The 15,000-nt window shown below is 45.5% G+C and overlaps 1 protein-coding gene across 1 annotated transcript in view; it reads left to right on the top strand.

Moving 5' to 3' along the window:
- Positions 1–15,000, top strand: part of LOC138976896 (beta-1,3-galactosyl-O-glycosyl-glycoprotein beta-1,6-N-acetylglucosaminyltransferase-like) — a 55,288-nt gene that overhangs the window by 24,827 nt on the left and 15,461 nt on the right. The window lies entirely within an intron of this gene.

The following is a 15,000-nucleotide window of genomic DNA, read 5'->3' as shown; positions in this document are numbered from 1 at the left end:
ATCCTAGGGTCACTAACTAACTGGACTGTTGATCCTTGGGTCACTAACTGGACTAAGCTTCCTCACCGGTTATGGACCTTTTTCTAAGGCGCATGCGCACACTGAGACACCCGCACGCATGCACACACACACACACACACGCGCACACACACACACAAACCAATCAGTGGTTTTAAATACCCACTCGCCACATGAGACCTAGCTCATTACCAGTTCTTAACTCCATTATATGTCTTCTTTAAATCCTACACCCAACTACAGATTACATGTCTTCTGTACGTTCTAGACTCTATTATTGTCATAAAGTGGTTTGCATGTGAAATAAATGAAATTGCTTTCATATGTACGTCTTCTGCCCTATTACTCTGTCTCTACCCTTTTCACACCAAACACTTCAACAACAAAATTTGGGAGGATACAGGCTTATTATTTCCTCAACCAAAATCAACATAATTATTCACTTCCAATACATCAATACGAATCAACTTTTCGACACACAGTTCACACACTTTTTTAGCTTTCACTCAATGCATGTAAATACATATTACAGAGATACTTTCTCAAATATAGATTAACGCACAAAAGAAGGTACTGACAGACACTCACGAGTTCGAATCACGGCTCACTGCATGTCGCCAGTTTCACTTCCTTGTCTCGCTGAATCCTCATAGAATGATGAATTCCCAGAAACTGTCATTGTAGATGCCAACACACACCTTTCACGTTTCTCCCCGAGAAACCCTTCCGCCATTAGCGAAAGCAACCGTCGTCAGCTACGACCGGTAACGATGAAGACTCCTCCGTCTAGTCATCCTGCGCCGATGTGGTCCCTTGCTCGCCACCATCGTCCCGCGCTCTTCCGTGTAAGGTCCCTCCCTCGTACACGCCATGGAAAACCCTCATGGAAACTCCTAAAGAATTTAACCAAGTCTTAATGTGACCCCACAAATAATCTTTTTATTTTTGTTATGACAAAGATAATTATTATTATTTGTGTTTCATTTATTACTCATTTATTATTACTGCATATAATTGTTCTGTCATTGCATGCATAGTAGTTCTAGCATCTTAGTATTATAACGTTTTTATATTGTATTGTACATGTACTGTTATGAGTATGTGTCCTTATTCCCTTCCCTGTAGCAGACGAATTATTTCCCTTACTCTATGTTTCTATGCACTGGCTGGACTATAAGTCCCTAGCCTGCTGCTATCAGGGAGCCTGACTTGGTTATATCAGCACCTTGTCACCTCAGCGACAAAGACATGCGTAGGAAGCTAACTTGGATGTTGTTGGTTTTTTTATCATTTTAGCTCCAGCTTTTAATTAGTTGAAAGTAGAATACTGAGATTGTAACAGGATGAGATTATGTGTCTGTCTGTCTGTCTGTCTGTCTGTCTGTCTGTCTGTCTGTCTGTCTGTCTCTCTCTCTCTCTCTCTCTCTCTCTCTCTCTCTCTCTCTCTCTCTCTCTCTCTCTCCCTCTCTCTTTGTCTCTAATTCTTGTACTGGGTTTCGCATCCTTTTTCTCACGCACGGTGCTTATCGCTGTCAACGCTAGTTAGTTCTGGCACGTGAGATATCGTAGATGCCGGGGTGTTTCCCGTGCAGAGGTCGTTGGTTTCTCTGGCATCATTATTTGTAGAATCAGCAAAAAGGCCAAATTCTCATGAATATGCATGGCGTATTGATAATGATTATTGTTTTGTTTAAATTCACATTGTTCATAAGGGTTGAAGAGAATAATAGGCTGCATAAGTTATGTAACGTTTTGATATATATATTTTTATAGTTTGTTTTTGAAGAGAAATTGGGAATTCTCTGTGGAATGAAGGGACTATGTTTTAGGCGTATTAACTGGATAGGTAATTGGTTCCTGAGATCCTCGTTTGTGGCGCGAATATCTTTCTTTGTTTTCCTGACTCCGAAACCATAAGACGTTTTTTTGCCAACTCTGTTCCCAGAGGTGAATTTGTAACTTGTGTCCTGCACAAGAAGTCAGCATGGTGTAGCCTGAGCGAGCTGTTCACACAGGAGATGTCGACCGTGACCGACAGGAAATTGTCCTGAGGCTGTAAAATAAAAGAAGAATAAGAAGATGGGAGTTTGAGTCTACCACCCTCCGCCTATCTCCCCTTCTGCCTCTTCTGTTTCTGTTGGCCAGCTGGTCACAGAAAATGGCGTCGCCGGACAGGATCGAGCAGCCTCAGGACGCGGGACGACACCAGCCCCACACGACACGACATCGGTCACGGTCACGGTCAGGATTGAATGTATTTGATAATGAAATGGCATGTTGATGCTATGACGTCCGATGTGCTCTGTTTGTAATTTTCTGTTGAATGCTGTCAGTCTCGTTGATATTGTATAGCTTTGATTTTGTCAGTTAGTGTATTTTGTATTTAGCGCAGTTATCATTTAACCATGTCTGACTCAGAGGAAGAAGTCACTTTTAGTCTTGGAACTTTAGCACAGGAGATAGAAGACTTAAAACGTAGTCAGCGTGTGATAGTGGTTCCAAAGGAAAGACAAGTTAGCAAGTTCACAGGAAATACTCAACAGGTGGCAGTGAGAGACTTTAAAGAGGAAGTTTTAGCTGCATATAAAGCGCAGGCTATTGATGACGAGGAGGACAAGATAAACTTTTTGTGGAGCCATGTATCCCGTTCTGTCAAAGAAGAACTTCACTGTCACCCAAAGCTCGATAGGGAAACCGCAGATGACATTTTTTGCATTTTAGAAAATGTGTATGGGGACAAACGTACTGTGTGCCAACTGCTGACAATATTTAACAGCGCTTATCAGCGCCCTGGAGAGGCTGTTAGGGACTTTGCCAATAGATTAAATAGAGCATTTATGGATCTGACGGCAAGACAGAAGATGGAGAAGCAGGCGCCATTGGGAGATGCGGTACTGCGGGATCACTTTCTAGATCGCCTGAGTGACAAACTGCCAGCGAAACATCTTCGAGAGGCGGCTCACAACAACCCAGACCTCACCTTCTTTGAGGCAAGGGAAGGAGCCATCCGATGGACGAATGGCGAGGAGCTTGGAGAGTCGGCCTCAAGCAACGCTGCAGCTGCGTCAACCGACACCGACAGAACGGTGAGAGAACTGACCAAGGAAGTGGAACGCCTCAGGTCAGAGCTAGCGGAGCTGAAAGAACACGCGTCGAAACAACAAAGGGGAGTCAACAGACCAAGACTAGAGTTCACGAAAGACGGAAGACCCATATGCCTCCAGTGCAGATCTCCTGGCCATATTCGTAGATTCTGTACAGCGGGAAACGGGGCCCTTCCGCAGTGAAGAGTCGAGCTGTGGAAGATCTGGCGCAGGACTCAATGAAGAAGCTGGTAGGACTTTCCCCGACATTACCGGTTAAGATCAAGGGACACGAGATCATGGCGCTGATCGATACCGGCTCTCAAGTCAGCATGATTTCGGAAGCCGTTTTCAGGCAGCTGTTCGGAGTGAGCAGCCAGAGACCGCGACCAGTCGAGGGAGTGTTGAGAGTTACCGCTGCAAATGGTCTGGAGGTGCCGTATGTCGGATATGTCGAGGTAGACATAGAGGTCTCCGGCCAGGTCATTCGGGATAGAGGTATTCTCATCACGCCAACGAGAGAAGAGTCTCATCAGGCCATCATCGGCATGAATGTCCTGCAGGAGCTCCCTACTGGAGTGCTACCACTGCCACAAACGGTACGAGGACTGGCCAGAGTAGCAAGAGGGAAGCCCCAGTATGTTCCGCCCCGATCAACAGCGACCATCAGAGCAACAGGAATGGGGAACCAGAAGAAAGGACAGAAACCGACAGAGGTTCTAGTTGAAGCACTTAGCGACAGTCAGATCAAAGGATTGATGGTAGCTAGTACTCTTAGTTTAGTTCAAGGGAACAGCATTTTTGTCCAGGTTGTCAACATAACTGATGAAGGAATCGTCTTGAATCAAGGAACAGTGATAGGAAAGATTCAAGATATTCTAGGTGAAGTGCATACAGGATTTGCTAGTGTAGATGTTACCTGCAATAGGATCCACGTGTCTACTAACAACGCAAGTGTCAATACAGCCAGCGGACGACGCTGCCCCGTAGATCTCGACGATGCAGAGTGTACCCCCGAGGAGAGAAGGCAACTGCGAGACCTGGTCAACAAGAATGTGGACATGTTTTTTCAGGACGATGACGATCTCGGATCTACGGAGAGAGTGCAGCACCACATCCATCTTCGTGACCAGCGCCCGGTATCTGCGCCATTCAGACGTATACCCCCTTCGCAGTTGGATGAAGTGAAAAAGCACATTCAGACGCTTCTGGACAAAAAGATTGTGCAAAAGAGCTCCAGCCCATACGCGTCTCCTGTAGTCATCGTACGCAAGAAAGACAACTCCATCCGGCTGTGCGTTGACTACCGCAAGCTGAACGAGAAGACGATCCCCGACGCATATCCACTACCCCGAATCGACGATTCTCTAGATGCGTTGGGTGGAGCAAAACTCTTCTCGACGCTTGATCTCGCCAGTGGCTATCATCAAGTCGCGATGAGCCCCGCCGATCGAGAGAAAACTGCCTTCTGTACACCGTTCGGATTGTTCGAATATCTTCGCATGCCGATGGGGTTATCGACAGCGCCTGCCACGTTTCAGCGTCTAATGCAGAGCACGATGAACGATTTAGTTTTCCAGATACTCTTGATCTACCTCGACGATCTCCTAGTGTACAGTCGTGACTTCCCTGAACACCTCCAGCGGCTGCAGGTGGTGTTTGATCGACTCCGAGAGGTGGGACTGAAGCTGAATCCACGGAAGTGCAACCTAGCGAGATCCAGCGTAGAGTTCCTGGGGTACACCGTCTCAGGCCAGGGCATTGCAACCTCCGAGTCCAAGGTGAACGCAGTCAAGGCGTGGCCAACGCCTAGGACGGTCAAGGACGTGCGTTCATTCTTGGGGCTAGCCAGCTACTACAGGCGCTTTGTGAAGGGGTTCTCCAAGATTGCCAGCCCACTCCACCAGCTGGTCGCAGACCATCTCAAAAGAAAGAAGACTGCCGTTGAGTGGAAACCAGTGCACCAGGAGGCGTTTGACCTGCTCAAATCGGCGCTCGTCTCATCCCCGGTGCTCGGCTTCGCAGACTTCGCCCAGCCCTTCATCCTGGAAACTGATGCCAGCTTGCATGGACTTGGTGCGGTACTGAGTCAGGAGCAGAACGGCCAGAAACGGGTGATCGCCTACGCCAGCCGCACTCTGCGAGGAGGGGAGAAGAACACCACGAAGTACGGGAGCCTGAAGCTGGAGTTGCTCGCACTTAAGTGGGCCATGTGCGAGAAATTCAGGCACTATCTTCTAGGTTCCAAGACCAGCGCCTATACTGACAACAACCCCCTTAGCCATCTGAAGACAGCCAAGCTGGGCGCCATAGAACAGCGTTGGGCTGCGGAGCTGGCTTGTTTTGACTTCGTCATCAAGTACCGTGCCGGCAGAGAGAATGCCAACGCAGATGCACTCAGCAGATACCCCATGGAAACCGACACTACCAACAGTGATGACGACAACCTGGTAGCCATCTCTTGCACCCAACAGGTGAGAGCAGAGAAGATGGTCGTGCATCTAGCTTCGGCTCCGGAGCTGGGCGACATTGACCGGGCACACGACGGTGCCAAGAAGGTGAAAATTGAAGTTCCAGAGGCCAGTCCCTTCCCTTCTATCCAGCCGGACGAGCTCGCACAGATGCAGAGGGATGATATTACCATTGCGGCAATCCTGCCGTATGTAGGAAAAGAGCGCCCGGGGGGAAGATACATTGCAGAGATGAATGGAAAGGCGAGGGCTCTGTTGCGGCAGCTGGGGAAACTCAGGATGGATAATGGAGTCCTCTACCGCCGCGTTGTCGACCCAATCCAGGGAACTCTTAACCAGCTTGTAGTACCCGAGCGCCTTCATGACACTTTCCTGGAACTTTGCCACCAGAGGTGTGGGCATCAAGGGACCGAACGAACTCTTCAGATCCTACAGCGTCGAGCATTCTGGCCAAACATGCACCTGACGGTCAACGAGTGGTGCAGATTCTGCGAGCGTTGTCAGAGGTCGAAGAAGGGAAGCAAAGGAAAATCACCCATGGGACACGTACTTGCCACCAAGCCCTTGGAGGTCATTGCCATCGATTTCACTGTACTTGAGCCCTCCAGCAGCGGAAAGGAAAACGTTCTGGTGATCACGGACGTGTTCACCAAGTACACCGTGGCCGTGCCGACCACCGACCAGACCGCAACCACAGTAGCCAAGACCCTAGTCAACAACTGGTTTGTGCGATATGGCGTTCCGCAGCGAATCCACTCAGACAAAGGGCGGTGCTTTGAAGCGGAGCTGATCATGCAGTTGTGTGAACATTACGGCATTGAAAAGAGTCGCACAACATCCTATAACCCAGCTGGGAACGGACAAGTGGAGAGATTTAATCGGACCCTTCATGACCTGTTGCGGACTCTGAGCGTTGAGCAGAAGCGGCGGTGGCCCGAACATCTGGGCGAGTTGGTGCAAGTTTACAACTGCACTCCCCACTCTTCAACAGGTTTTTCACCACATTACCTGCTGTTTGGGCGCGAGCCCCGTCTCCCGCTGGACCTCTTCCTCGGTGAAGAGCCCGACCGACGGGAGGAGGTCCGACCAATGGACTGGTTGGCGGGGCACGTCCAACGGTTGAAGATGGCTCATGACAGAGCTGGGGAGCGGCAGAGGGAAGCGGCAGCGAGGAGGAAGGAGCGCCATGACAGAGGAATTGTCGCCCCCGATCTTTGCCCGGGAGATCTTGTCGTCACCCGTCAACGGTTCAAGTCCCAAGCAAAGATCCAAGACTTCTGGGGGGAACGCCTTTTCGTTGTCAAGGAAGTGCCCGGACAGAACGGAGGCCCATACCTCATCGCTCCTCGTGATGGGCTCAGCGACCCCAAGCGTGTGACAAGAAATGAAATCCGCCAGTACTTCGAGCGACCCACAGTGCAACCACTTGGAACTATGGAGGCACCGACTGTTGAGGCCCATAGGGAACCTGAGCCGACCACCACAGAGTATCTGGAGTGGCATATCATCTTGCCATCCGAGCCCGTTTCCAAGATCCCTGTCAGAGTGACCCCACCCCCTCCAGTCAGGCAACCTCCAGTTGCGCGACCAACAGCAACAGCCCCACCACCGCCTGTAGTACCCCCTGTTGTGCGACCTGCTGCACCTGCGCCCTTGCGTCGGTCAACCAGAACTATAAAAGGGATGACGAAACCCTGGAACTGATTCTTTCCGGACTCTTTGTGGTTTTTTTTTTTTTCAGTTTGTGTTATTTGATTTGATGCATTGTTTATTTTGTATTTCATTTTTGTAACCTGAGGAGTAGTACTGATTGTTGTCAGTAGGCTTGATTATTTCATGACTGCGTGTCTCTGAGGATTGTTACCTTGACGTGTCTTGTAAGTTAACAAGTTGTGTTGCTCCGCTGAGCGAGAAATTGCCAGATGTTGTTCAGATCAGTTGCTGTTGCATTGACTAGGCAAATTATCAGAAAGGATGTTGTCTTGCTAATGTGGTCTAACACACCCAGTAACTGACTGTCAGTCATTTGAGAATAACAGAATAGTGGTTCTGTGGAAGTGACATAGTATTTCTGAAGATTGTTTACTGCAAACCTTAAATGGACAGTATAAATATCAATAGCGTAAAGCTCAGAAATATTTATTGTCAAGATGTATGGGTACCAGATTCACCCATGGTTGATGGAGTATTTTCTTCAATTTTCTTGTCCATGGGTACATTTAAAGATGTCCATGCTACATGTTAGGTTTAAATACCAATGAAGATTTGCTCGGTATGTGTGAAGGTTTTCACAGCGTGGTTAGTTGTACCTGTTTATGATTTCAGCTGAAATCCAGATTATTATTTTTGAGGCGGTTGGAACTACCAGAACATGTGGTTGTTGACCACATTGTGTTTTGTGTTTTTTTGTCATTTTCATGTGTTGACATTGCCTTGTCAGCTTCTTGTTTTTATACTGTACCTAATATCACTTATGTTTTGGATGACAATGGTGCATTCAGTCAACTTTGCTTTTTATGTAATCATGCGTTGTCGGGGTTAAAGTCAAGGTGTCTGTTTCCAAACATGTATTTTGCATAGCATTGCAGGATAATTTTATGGAGACCATAAATTCAAGCTGGGGAGATGTGTGACCCCACAAATAATCTTTTTATTTTTGTTATGACAAAGATAATTATTATTATTTGTGTTTCATTTATTACTCATTTATTATTACTGCATATAATTGTTCTGTCATTGCATGCATAGTAGTTCTAGCATCTTAATATTATAACGTTTTTATATTGTATTGTACATGTACTGCTATGAGTATGTGTCCTTATTCCCTTCCCTGTAGCAGACGAATTATTTTCCTTACTCTATGTTTCTATGCACTGGCTGGACTATAAGTCCCTAGCCTGCTGCTATCAGGGAGCCTGACTTGTTTATATCAGCACCTTGTCACCTCAGCGACAAAGACATGCGTAGGAATCTAACTTGGATGTTGTTGTTTTTTTTTATCATTTTAGCTCCAGCTTTTAATTAGTTGAAAGTAGAATAATGAGATTGTAACAGGATGAGATTATGTGTCTGTCTGTCTGTCTGTCTGTCTGTCCCTCTCTCTCTCTCTCTCTCTCTCTCTCTCTCTCTCTCTCTCTCTCTCTCTCTCTCTCTCTCTCTCCCTCTCTCTTTGTCTCTAATTCTTGTACTGGGTTTCGCATCCTTTTTCTCACGCACGGTGCTTATCGCTGTCAACGCTAGTTAGTTCTGGCACGTGAGATATCGTAGATATCGTAGATATGCCGGGTGTTTCCCGTGCAGAGGTCGTTGGTTTCTCTGGCATCATTATTTGTAGAATCAGCAAAAAGGCCAAATTCTCATGAATATGCATGGCGTATTGATAATGATTATTGTTTTGTTTAAATTCACATTGTTCATAAGGGTTGAAGAGAATAATAGGCTGCATAAGTTATGTAACGTTTTGATATATATATTTTTATAGTTTGTTTTTGAAGAGAAATTGGGAATTCTCTGTGGAATGAAGGGACTATGTTTTAGGCGTATTAACTGGATAGGTAATTGGTTCCTGAGATCCTCGTTTGTGGCGCGAATATCTTTCTTTGTTTTCCTGACTCCGAAACCATAAGACGTTTTTTTGCCAACTCTGTTCCCAGAGGTGAATTTGTAACTTGTGTCCTGCACAAGAAGTCAGCATGGTGTAGCCTGAGCGAGCTGTTCACACAGGAGATGTCGACCGTGACCGACAGAATAAAAGAAGAATAAGAAGATGGGAGTTTGAGTCTACCACCCTCCGCCTATCTCCCCTTCTGCCTCTTCTGTTTCTGTTGGCCAGCTGGTCACATTAATACAACATTCTCTAAAACCATCTCTTCTTCCAAACGTTCATGTACCAACTCATACATTCTCGTTCATTCTACGTTCACATTCCGTCCACATTCAATATCCAAACTAATACTTAATCTATGAATAACACTACCATACAAAGCATCACCGTCTTAACCATAACACAAATGCGTAACATTTATGTTAAAGAAATTCCCCATGAAAAACCGTGATACAATTACATCAAGAATTCTCTCAAAGCTTCACACTAAGATTTGGTGCACTTTGTATACACTAACCTTTACACTCCAGCTATGTATTCCAACGTCAATAATATACAACATAGTAAATCATTTACCTTAAGAGACCCGTCTCTTGAAAGAGTACTTGTTCCCAGAACAAGACCGACACGCGCCGACAACCTTCCCGGTTGAAAATCTCAAACGCTGTGACGTTATTTACCCCAGACCAGCTACATGTCTCAAAACACAGCTCATCTCAAGCTAAAGCCAGTTTTGCGTGGAACGCACAAAACACGTGAATAACGCTCTCCAGTCTCTACGCCTCGCGCTACAACATTTAGGGAGGTTAAAATCACGACGTTGTTCACATCACAAATTATGCTACTCACATCTTTGTGACAATTATGACATGTCTTCTGTACGTTCTAGACTCTATTATTACATGTCTTCGTCCTCCGAAGTTCCGAGGCACGATTGCAAGTCGCTGAGCCTGTAGCTCTGCTTTCAACACCATGAAAAGAACGAAAACCAAGCCGACCACCACCAAGGTGTTTTTTAAACCCCCTGTGAAAAGAAAAAAAGTTGGAATGGAAAAAGGATGGTGGGAGGGAGTAAATGATGGTGCTTCTTTCCAGTGACAGGGTAGAATGGGACTGACGGTGTTTCACCTTGATAATATTGACACTGTAGGCGATGTGGTTTGGCGGTGGTGTGTGTGTATATGTGTGTGTGCGCGCGCGTGCGTGTGTGCGTGCGTGCGTGCGTGCGTGCGTGCGTGTGTGTGTGTGTGTGCGTGTGTGTGTGTGCGTGCGTGCGTGGGTGTGTTTTGTTGTGCACATGCGTTCGTGTATGCCAGCGTCAGTCAGAGCGAGACAGACAAAAGAGAGAGAAAGGGAGACAGAGACTGAGAGACAGAGACAGAGAGAAGGAGAGAGCAATATAACTGTACATACAATTGTTGATATCGCTACACGATGCCCGTGCTTCAGTCTCGCCATTGTTGTAACCGAGTCAGTCTTCTTGCCTGGCTTGCTGGCTTGGCCTTCAACATAGACTGTATTGATTGCTTGACAAGGCGGGGAGGGAAGGGGCACAGCAAAACGGCTGATAATCGGGTAGGGGGGAGGCACCAAGGATCTGCGGTTGGGGGGGGGTGTGGTGGTGGGGGGGGATTACACTGGCTTGGACAAAAGTCTTGTGTGGGGGTTTGACATAGAGTATGTCGTTTTTACATTTAGTCAAGTTTTGACTAACATAGAGGGGGAATCGAGACGAGGGTCATGGTGTATGTGTGTGTGTGTGTGTGTATGTGTGTGTGTGTGTATGTGTGTGTCTGTCTGTCTGTGCGTGTGTATGTGTAGAGCGATTCAGACTAAACTACTGGACCGATTTTTATGAAATTTTACATGAGAGTTCCTGGGAATGATATCCCCTAAGTTTTTTTCATTTTTTTGTTAAATACCTTTGATGACGTCATATCCGGCTTTTTGTAAAAGTTGAGGCGGTACTGTCACACCCTAATTCTTCAATCAAATTGATTGACATTTTGGCAAAGCAATCTTCGACGAAGTCCGGACTTTGGTATTGCATTTCAGCTTGGTGGCTTAAAAACTAATTAATGAGTTTGGTCATTAAAAATCGGAAACTTGTAATTAAAAAAAATAAAATATGATACGATCCAAAAACAATTTCACCTTATTTTTTGTCATTTTCTGATTCCAAAAACATATACATATGTTATATTTGGATTACAAACAAGCTCTGAAAATTAAAAATATGAAAATTATGATTAAAATTAATTTTCCCAAATCGATTTAAAAACAATTTCATCTTATTCCTTGTCGGTCCCTGATTCCAAAAACATATAGGTATGATATGTTTGGATTAAGACAAAATCAGTAAGCTAAAAAGAATGGAGATACAGAAAGGCGTGCTATCCTGCTCAGCGCGACCTGCGTTCAGTTTCTTCTGTGAGTTCGACAACTTGACTAAATGTTGTTTTTTCGCCTTACGCGACTTGTTATTACTGTCAAGGAAAGACGGAACAAAATAAAACAAGAAATTCCTCCGAGGTAGGAAAAACACCCCCGTCCTTACCATTCTCACTGCCACCAACTGAGAAGGTTATTTCCCTTTGACCATTAATATGTCCCTCTATAAGTCCTTGTAGAATCGTAATCCACCAATAACTCCCTAACCGTGTGTTTGACTGGTCCCAATCAGTTTTGTAAGGACCGTCTCAGGAATGTATAGAACCTGTTCACCAAGTTTGGCGACGATCGGTCCGTTCATTCTTGAGATCTATATGCGAACACAAACACACAAACAAACAAACACATCGACCGAATCCTATACACACCCCTATACCGGGGGTGTAAAGAGCGAGATCAGAAAGAGAAGTGGAACCAAAAAAATAGAAATTTGAGTCGGATTAAAAGAAAGTGAGAGGCAAGAGAAAAAGGCAGTGACAGGGGCGAGGTACCGACTCGCCGCCGCCCATCTCGCCGCTGCTTTTTAGTCGCCGACTTCACGGTCTACTTGCTTTCAAAAGCTCAAGGGTGCCATCTCGCCCCCCCCCCCCCCCCCCCCCCCCAAGTAGTGCCATCTCGCCCCCGTGTATTTCATGCGATGAATTTGACGTTTCTCATGCAAACAGATTATAAAAAATAACACGTTTACCTGAGTTTTACCTGAGTTTACCGTATACTATGCGAAGAAGTTTCTCGTGCAAAACAGGTTAAAAAAGTGTGAGTGTGTGTGTGTGTGACAGACGAATCGCCTCTCTTGCAAAACTCAAGATAATTGGCGGCGAGATGGGAAGCAGCGAATCGCCTCTCTTGCAAAACTCAAGATAATTAGCGGCGAGATGGGAAGCAGCGAATCGCCTCTCTTGCAAAACTCAAGATAATTAGCGGCGAGATGGGAAGCAGCGAATGGGGCCCGGTAGCTCAGTTGGTAGAGCACTGGACTTGTGATCGAAAGGTCGCAGGTTCGAATTCGGGCCGGGACGGACACGGGTCAACTTTATGTGCAGACCCAGAGACGGAAGCCATGTCCCACCCCCGTGTCATCACAATGGCACGTAAAAGACCTTGGTCATTCTGCCATAAGTGCAGGTGGCTGAATACACCTAAACACGCAGACACCTGGGTAGCGCGACTTCGTTGCTGCTAGCTTTCCACTGGGAGGAAGCGACCCGAATTTCCCAGCGATGGGACAATAAAGTAATGAGAAATGAGACTGTGACAGGGTAACAAAAGAAATTGAATTACGTTACATAGAGTGGTTTCGGTCTTATCTAACTGAGAGAAAGCAGTTTGTTCTTGTTGGTGACCACCAGTCAGCCACAGTTCCCCTTGAGTTTGGCGTCCCACGAGGCTCTGTGCTGGGTCCTGTCCTTTTTAACGTAGAGGGGGGAATCGAGACGAGGGTCGTGGTGTATGTGCGTGTGTGTGTGTGTGTCTGTCTGTCTGTGTGTGTGTGTAGAGCGATTCAGACTAAACTACTGGACCGATCTTTATGAAATTTGACATGAGAGTTCCTGGGTATGATATCCCCAGACGTTTTTTTCATGTTTTTGATAAATGTCTTTGATGACGTCATATCCGGCTTTTCGTGAAAGTTGAGGCGGCACTGTCACGCCCTCATTTTTCAACCAAATTGGTTGAAATTTTGGTCAAGTAATGTTCGACGAAGCCCGGACTTCGGTATTGCATTTCAGCTTGGTGGCTTAAAAATTAATTAATGACTTTGGTCATTAAAAATCGGAAAATTGTAAAAAAAAATATTTTTTTATAAAACGATCCAAATTTACGTTCATCTTATTCTCCATCCTTTGCTGATTCCAAAAACATATAAATATGTTATATTTGGATTAAAAACAAGCTCTGAAAATTAAATATATAAAAATTATTATCAAAATGTTTTTAACGAAATTAATTTAAAAACACTTTCATCTTATTCCTTGTCGGTTCCTGATTCCAAAAACATATAGATATGATATGTTTGGATTAAAAACACGCTCAGAAAGTTAAAACGAAGAGAGGTACAGAAAAGCGTGCTATCCTTCTAAGCGCAACTACTACCCCGCTCTTCTTGTCAATTTCACTGGCACTGCCTTTGCCACGGGCGGTGGAGTGACGATGCTACGAGTATACGGTCTTGCTGCGTTGCGTTGGGCTCAGTTTCGTTCTGTGAGTTCGACAGCTACTTGACTAAATGTTGTATTTTCGCCTTACGCGACTTGTTATTCTCTATACAACTCCTCTGTCCAATGTAATCTCGACTCATTCCGTCGAGCATGAAATGTTCGCAGACGACACACAACTATACAAATCAGAATCACCTGAAAACATTCCTAACCTCCTTCACTCTCTAAACATCTGTACTTCAACTGTTAAAACATGGATGTCAGAAAATAAACTCAAACTGAATGACGATAAGACCGAGGCGATGTGTTTCTCAAAATCCACAAAAACTCACTCTCTTCCAAAAGCAGTAACACTCGGTGCTGTTAGCATTGATTTTGCACATAAAGTCTGCGATCTTGGGGTCATTATTGACCGCGATCTGACTATGAAACAGCATGTCACCAAAACCTGCCAGGCCGCATACATTGAGTTGAAAGGGATTAGTTCAGTCCGTTCTTGTCTGACTGAAGAGGCCACCAAAACACTAATTTCTTCGTGTGTGCTATCTAGAATAGACTTATGTAATTCAGTACTAATCGGTGGCCCCCAGACTATCCCGACCACTGCAAAGGGTTCAACATTCAGCTGCAAGATTAATTCCTCCAAGAAGCAACCTTGTACTCCCCTTTTGAAATATCTGCACTGGCTTCCGGTCAATCAAAGAATTAAGTACAAAAGCTCGTCTCTTTGTTTTAAAATCATCACTGGTTCTGCACCTTCATATCTGTCTGAACTCGTAAACCTGTACGTCCCTTCCAGATCACTGCGCTCTGCCGCTGACACTCGAATGTTCCGAATTCCAATCAACAAACAAAAAAAAGTACATGGACAACGTGCATTTTCATTTGCTGCTGTTAAAACATGGAACTCCCTTCCTTATTCTGTCAGACATAGTCCATCCTATTCTTCTTTTAGATCAAATCTGAAAACGCACCTGTTCACACAGCATTTTCTAGACTAACCTGTCACTTTCAACTGTCCGGTGACCCCTGCAGCAGCCAGTGATCTGGAAATCGTGTGCTGCGACTTTTTCTCTTTTCCTTGTGCAAACTACATATCGGTTTGTCTAATTAGATAAATGGATGTGCATAAGCACGAGCTTGGTTTTGTGATTATATCTGCGATTTTTGTGTGTACGCCATGTATGCAGATTGTGTAGGTATATTAGTATTCA

The sequence above is a fragment of the Littorina saxatilis genome, linkage group LG9 (genome assembly GCF_037325665.1).
Source record: "Littorina saxatilis isolate snail1 linkage group LG9, US_GU_Lsax_2.0, whole genome shotgun sequence".
NCBI classification, from domain to species: Eukaryota; Metazoa; Mollusca; class Gastropoda; order Littorinimorpha; family Littorinidae; genus Littorina; species Littorina saxatilis.
Note: the sequence above shows the minus strand (reverse complement) of the source record. Positions and strands in the feature narration are given on the sequence as shown.